The sequence below is a fragment of the Tamandua tetradactyla genome, chromosome 5, assembly GCF_023851605.1.
Source record: "Tamandua tetradactyla isolate mTamTet1 chromosome 5, mTamTet1.pri, whole genome shotgun sequence".
In the NCBI taxonomy this organism is placed as follows: Eukaryota; Metazoa; Chordata; class Mammalia; order Pilosa; family Myrmecophagidae; genus Tamandua; species Tamandua tetradactyla.
In genome coordinates, this window is record NC_135331.1 from 23,439,103 (window position 1) to 23,446,532 (window position 7,430).

The window sequence follows — 7,430 nt, forward strand, 5'->3', positions numbered from 1 at the left end:
TACGGCAGGCTGTGAAGCTGGCAGATCTGAGGAAGGGTCTGGATGAACTCTACAGGAGAGGCTCACTGGCTGAAGAAGCAGTGAAAGAGTCTCTCTTCTTCCTTAAAAGCCTTCAATTGATTGGACTATCTTGTTGTAGGAGACACGTCTTAGTTGATCACAGATGTAATCAGCCACACATGCAATCAACTGACTGAGGACTTAATACACCAGTGTTCCAGGTTATCAACCAGCCACAAAATGTTCTTGCAGCAATGGTCAGGCCAGTGCTTGCATGACCAAACAACTGGGCATAATCATTTGGCTATGCTGACACCAGAACCTAACCATCATAAAGGATTAGGTTTTACTTATCCCTTTCCAATTTAGATGGTTTTTTTCTTGCCCAATTGCTATGGTTAGCACTTCTAGTACAAGGTTGAATAGGAGGGGTGAAAGTGGACATCTTTGTCTTTTTTCCCTGATCTTAGGGGGCAAGCTTTCAGTCTTTCACTCTTGGGTATGATGCTAGCTATGGGTTGAAGAAGTTCCCTTCTATTCCTATTTTTCCTGAATGTTTTATCAAGAAAGGTCCTGGGTTTTATCAAATGCCTTTTTTTTTGTCAATTGAGATGGTCGTGTAGTTTTTTTCTTCCTTCTATTAATGCAGTGCATTACATTGAATATTTTTCTTATATTGAACCACCCTTGCATTTCTGTGATGAATCCCACTTGATCATGGCATGCAATCATTTTATAGCTGTTTGAGTCAGTTGTCAATACAGTTGACAGTGTATGAAAACACCACCGATTTTTGTATGTATAAAACACTTCAATTGTTGAAGATTTTTGTATTTATATTCATAGGGTATAATGGCCTATACTGTTCTTTGTAATAGCTTTATCTGGCTTTGGTATTAGGGTAATGCTGGCCTTTTAGAAGCAATTAGGAAGTGTTCCCTCCTTTTCAATTTTTTGGAAGATTTTGAGAGGGATTGATGTTGATTCTTCTTTGAATGTTTGTTAGAATTAATCCATGAAGCTACCTGGTCCTGGACCTTTCTTTGTCAGATGGTGTTAGAAACAGTATCAGTCTCTTGTTGATATGTTCAGCTCTTCTAATTCATCTTGAGTTAGTTTAGGTAATTTCCTTGTTTCTAGGAATTTGCTCATTCGATTTAGGTTATCTAATTTTTTGGCATTATGTTCAGAAGTATTCTTTTATAATCCTTTTTTATTTCTGTAAGGTAAGTAGTAATGTTTCCCCTCTCTGATTTTTGTTATCTGTGTCCTCGCTCTTTTTTCTGCTGTCAGTCTAGTTAAAGGTTGCCAACTTTATTGATCTTTCCAAAGACTGAACTTTTGGTTTCATTGATTTTCTCTATTGTTTCTCTATTCTGTATTCCATTTAAAATATATTTTTATTGACAAATCTTCACACACATGCATTCCATATGTGGTGATCAATGGTTCACAATATCATCACATAGCTGTGTATTCATAACTATGATCATTCTTAGAACATTCGCAGCACTCTAGAAAAAGAAGTAAAAAGAAAAAAAAAGTCTTACATGCCATACCCCTTACCGCTCCCTCTCATTAACCAGCAGTGTTACAATCTACCCAATTTATTTTACCCCTTATCCCCCTATTTATTTATTTTTTATCTGTAATTTTTTATTCATTTGTCCATATCCTGGATAAAAGGAGCACCAGACACAAGGTTTCACAATCACACAGTCACATTGTAAACTATATCATTATGCAATCATCTTCAATAAAGGCCATTTAAATAGCTCAATCATTTCAGATACTTCCCTCCAGCCACTCCAATACACCATAAACAGAAAAGGGACATCTATATAGTACATAAGAATAACCTCCACGATAAACTCTCAACTCTGTTTGAATTCTCTCAACCACTGAAACTTTATTTTGTTTCATTTCTCTCTTCCCCCTTTCAGTCAAGAAGGCTTTCTCAATCCCATGATGCCAGGTCTCAGCTCATCCTGGGAGCTGAGACCTGGCATCATGGGATTTACATTGCCTGGGAGATTTACACCTCTGGAAGTCATGTCTCATGTATGGGGGAGTGCAGTGAGCTCCCCTGCTGAGTTGGCTTAGAGAGAGAGAGGCCACATCTGAGCAACAAAAGAGGTTCTCTGAGAGTGACTCTTAGACATAATTGTAAGTAGGCTTAGCCTATCCTTTGCAGGAATAAGTTTCATAGGGGTGAAGCCCAAGATTGAGGGCTCAGCCTATTGATTTGGTTGTCCCTACTGCTTGTGGGAATATCAGGAGTTCTCCAAATGGGGAAATTTAATATTTCATCCTTTCTCCCCAGTTCCCAAAGGGGACTTTGCCAAATACTTCTTTATTCACTGCTCAACTTACTCTAGGATATATTGGGGCATCACACTAACCTAGATAAACCAATAAGATCTCACACCTTATTCTCTTGTCCATTTTATCTTCACTCTATTCTTTACTATTTCCTTCTATGCCCACTTTGGGTTTGGTTTGCTCTTTTTCTAATTCCTCCGGGTGAGGTTAGGACACTGACCTGAGACATTCTTTTTTAGTGTAAGCATTTATGGCTATAAATTTCCTTCTGAGCACTACTTCCAATGCATCCCATAAGTTTTGGTATGTTGTGTGTTTCACTTGCTCAAGATATTTTCCAATTTCCCTTGTGATTTCTTCTTTTACCCATTGGTTGATTAAGGATGTATTGTTTAATTTCCACATATTTGTGAACTTTCCATTTATCCCTCTGTTACTGTTATGCAGTTCCATTCCATTGTGGTAAAAGAAGATACTTTGAATGATTTTAATCTTTTCATACCTACTGAGACTTGTTTTGTGATCTATATGATCTTTTCTAGAGAATAATCTATGTGTACTTAAGAAGACTGCACATTCTGCTATTTTGTTGAATGAACTGTTCTTTATATGTCTTTTAGGTTTAGTTGATTTATAGTATTGTTCAAGTCCTCTATTTCCTTATTGATCTCCTGTCTAGCTGTTCCATCACTATTAAAAGCGCTATATTTAAGTAGCCTACTATTGATATAGAATTGTCTATTTCTCTCTCCCTTCAACTCTGTCAATGTCTGTTTCATATATTTAAGAACTCTGTCGTTAGCTTCATATATATTTAAAACTGTTATATCTTCTCAATAAATTGACCTGTCTATAAATATACAGTGTCCTTTTTTTGTCCTTGTAATATTTTTTGAGTTTTTTTTTTAACGTACTTGTGTCTTGGAATTTATGGTGAGTCTCTTGTAACAGCATATTGTTGGGTCATATTTTTTAGTATTCATTCTGCCAATTTCCACCCTTTGACTGGATAATTAAACCCATTTACATTTCAAATAACTACTAATACTGCAGGACTAGCACCTGCCATTTTACTCTTAAGTTTTTCTAAGCCTATTTGTCTCTTGATTCTTCCATTATTGCCCATTTTTGTATTTAGTTGCTATGTTGTAGTGAGCCTTTTAGAATACCTTATTTCTTTTTGCACATATTTTCCCAAGATTTTTATTGTAGATACCTTGGGGTATAAATTTATCATCATACATACATAATAATCTTGTTTGATTTGATACTAACTTAACTTAAATAGCCTACAAAAGTTACATTCTATACCCCTCTGTTCCCCCAGCTTTATGTTGTTATTCTCAAAAATTATATATTTAAATATATACATCCCAAAGTTTGGATTTATCATTACTTTCTATGCATTTGTATTTTAGATCCTATAAGAAGTAAAAAATAGAGTCACAAACCAAAAATATAGTAACACTGGCATTTATATTTTTAGTATATAAAATATATATTTTATATATATATATTACCTTCACCGATCTTTTTTCTTCATGCAGATTTTATCTACTGTCTAGTGTCCTATCCTTCAATGTGAAGATCTTCCTTTAACATTTCTGGTAGGACTGGTCTAGTGGGGAGAAATTCCCTCAGCTTTTGTTTATCTCTTTGTCATTTTTTTCTTTTCTTTTGGCATGGGCAGGCTCCAGGAATAGAATCTCCTTCACTTTTAATAAACAGTTTTTTTTAAATATAAAATTCTTTGCTGGCAACTTTTCCTTTCAGCACTTTAAATATGTCATCCCACTGCCTTCTTACTTCCATAGATTTTGATGATTAGTCAACACTTAATCTTATTGAGGCTCCCTTGTTTGTGAGGTGTTGCTTCCTTCTTGCACCTTTCAGCATTCTGTTTTTGTCTTTGGTATTTGACAGTTTGATTATAATGTATCTTGAGGTGGGTCTATTTAGGCTTACCTGGTTGGAGTTTTTCAAGCTTCTTGGATATGTATATTCAAACCTTTTATTACATTTTGGAAATTTTCAGCCATTATTTCTTCAAATATTCATTCTGCCCTTCTCCCCTTCTTTTCTTTTTGAGACTTCCATAATGCATATCTTGGTACCCTTGATGGTACCTTACGAGTCTCCAGTTTCTGCTTACTTCCCTCCATTCTTTTTTCTTTCCTCTTCTCAGACTGAATAATTTCAATTTTGTTATCTTCGAGGTCACTGATTCTTTCTTCCACCCACTCTGATCTGTTGTTGAACCTGTCCAGGGAAGTTTTTATTTGTTACCGTGGTCTTCTGCTCTGCTAGGTTCTTTTATATGATTTCTCTTTTTGTCCATCTGTTGCTTGCCTTCAGATCTTTGTGTTTTCCTTTGAGCATATTTAGAACAAATTTTTTTTTAAGTCTTTTCTGGCATACCCAAAGTGTGGTACTCCTCACTGATGATTTGTAATGTTTTATTCGGCTCCTTCACATGGGTCATCATTTCCTATTTCCTTGTGCATCTTGTACTATTTTATTGTACCTTAGACATTTGACATTTGAATGTGTTATCTCTGGAATTTAGTTATTGAAATATCTGTCCTTTAAGCTTGTATCCAGCTAGTGTTATGACAGAGGTTTCCTCGAATGCCAGGAGCAAGCAGGAAAAAAGGGGGTAAAAAGCCACCTTTCCCAGTCTTTGCAGATTAGCTTAAGTGAGTGTTTTCCTTCAGAGCTTAGCCTTCCTTACACTGAGTTTGAAGGACATCCTTCTTAATCTTTTCTGACTGTACACCTTGTCCTAGGAATACCCAAATGGCCCTTGGAATTATCCCTTTACATGAATCCAAATGTCCCTCTCCTCTTAGGAAATTCTGTCCTCTAAGTCCCAGCTACTGTATCGTACTTTCCACAGCTGGCAAACCTTTGCCCCAGGATGCAGTGATTTGAGATAGCATATTGGCTGCCCTGTGAGCCACTTCTTCTTGTAGGGCAAGGTCCAAAATGATAAGCCTGAAACAAGTATCCTGGTTCAGACCTTCAGACCGCCATCATACAGACTGGCACAGACATATCTGCAGCTTAATACGTACAAAAGTGTTACTTTGCACTCTCCAGAACTAGACTGGGTATCCACACTAGGAGTGCAGGCCAGCTCTGCACTGAGCCAGGGAGGGGATAGGTAAAGGGCCAATAAGGACATCACAAGCTTTTCCTACCATTTTAAAGTTTTTTTTCTTGATTTGGCACTGGTCCTGTCAGTGCAACCCTTTAACTGCTTTCTGGAGCTCTGAGAAAATGGCTGTGCTAGATTTTGCTTGTTGTTTAAGTCTTCTGTGGAGGTACAGGATTCTGGAGCATCTCACTCTGCCATCTTCATCTTCACATTGATCTCTATGGGCCCCTGTTTGGGTGGATATACACCGTTCTCAAGCAACACATGCCAGGAAATGCTGCCAGGTCCTTCTCCTCCCTGTACTCTTCCTGGTTTTCCTCTTCCCAGAATTAGAGCATTTTCTTTCGTCCCCATCCATCAACCTCTGATCAGCAACCAGCCTCCCATCTGTAGCACAGCACATAGCAAGAATAGTAAAATTACCCAGGGAACTAGAGACACACGGACTCCGTTTTGCCTTAGATAAGCTGGGCCCAAAAATTGTGGAGTGCATCAGCTAGAAGAAATGATTTACAAAGGATATCAGAACAAAGAGATGAGAGTCTCCCCACACCCACACATGCACACATGCACACACCCCTATAAATGTCATTGGGCTTCATCCATCATGATGCCTTTGAACAGATCTCATAAACATAAAAAAATGTTTACGATGGTGAACAATGCACTTTAATATCTCCTGAATAATTTGTGTTGTGAGGAGTGCCCCATTGCAGTATTTTCTCATTTTTTTTTGTCCTCTCTGGCTGCTGCTGACCACTCTGTAAGAAATGAGCTTCCAACTGTATTAATAGCTTTTTCATCTTCCTGCCACTGCTCCCTCTAAATGGCTTGGCGTTATCTATTCGATGAAATGAATAACTGCTGCCTTTCATGTCTCCCAAACTCTCCTTGTGCCTGGAAGATTAGAGAAATCAAACCTCTCCAAGGGGCTCTCCAAATACCTCTGCTGTAGACTTGGTAAGGCTTGCACTGTATGAAATCGAGGGAATTAGGCAAGTCTGGACATGTTTTTGTCACAGGGGGATTTCCACAGGGATTCAGTGTAATGTGCTTCAGTTTGCAGGTGTGTTCATAATCCTCTCCATCAGTTCCCTGTGTGGTTTCATAGCCACTTCGCTCCGTAGGAAGCCATGTAACGTGGCAGTTAAGCAGTACATCCAAGTCAAACAGATGTGGGTTCAAATCTAAGCTGTGCCCAAAACTTGCTGAGTGATCTCAGGGAAGTTGCTTACAAACTCAGAGCCTCTGTTTCCTCCTTTGTAAAACAGCAGTGTTAAATATAGTACTTTGCAAGGTAGCTGTAAGCATGAAATTAGTTAATATCATAAGGAACTTTGAACAATGTCTGGCACATGATAAGCACTATATAATTATTTTTTTCTCTTTTTTTTGGGTGCATGGTCCAGGAATCAAACCAGGGTCTCCTGCATGGAAGGCAAGCATTCTAACCAACTAAACTACCCATGCGCCCTACTTTTTTCTTACTCTTATACTTATTTTTATCTTTATTCATCAAGAATTAATGAAAAGGGCCTGGGACATAGCAAGCACTCAGAAATGGAAGCCATAATCATTGCTACTACTACTACTATTATTATTATTATTTGATCAATATCTCAACAGGATAGCACTGTTAGTTTCTTTAAAAAAATAAAAGGAGAAAAAATAAAAGGAGAAAAAATAAATTTAAGTTATCTTTTAACGTGTGATAATGTGATAAAGCACTATGTATACTAGCTTTATTTAACTTTGATTGTTATTTAGTAATAATCTTATTAATCTTATTACTATTCCTACTATGCAATCTAGGATGTTCAGTAGTTCTGTTTTTTTAACTTTTTTTATTAATTAAAAAAAATTAACACAAAACATTAGATATCATTCCATTCTACATATACAATCAGTAATTCTTAATATCATCACATAGTTGCATATTCATCATTTCTTA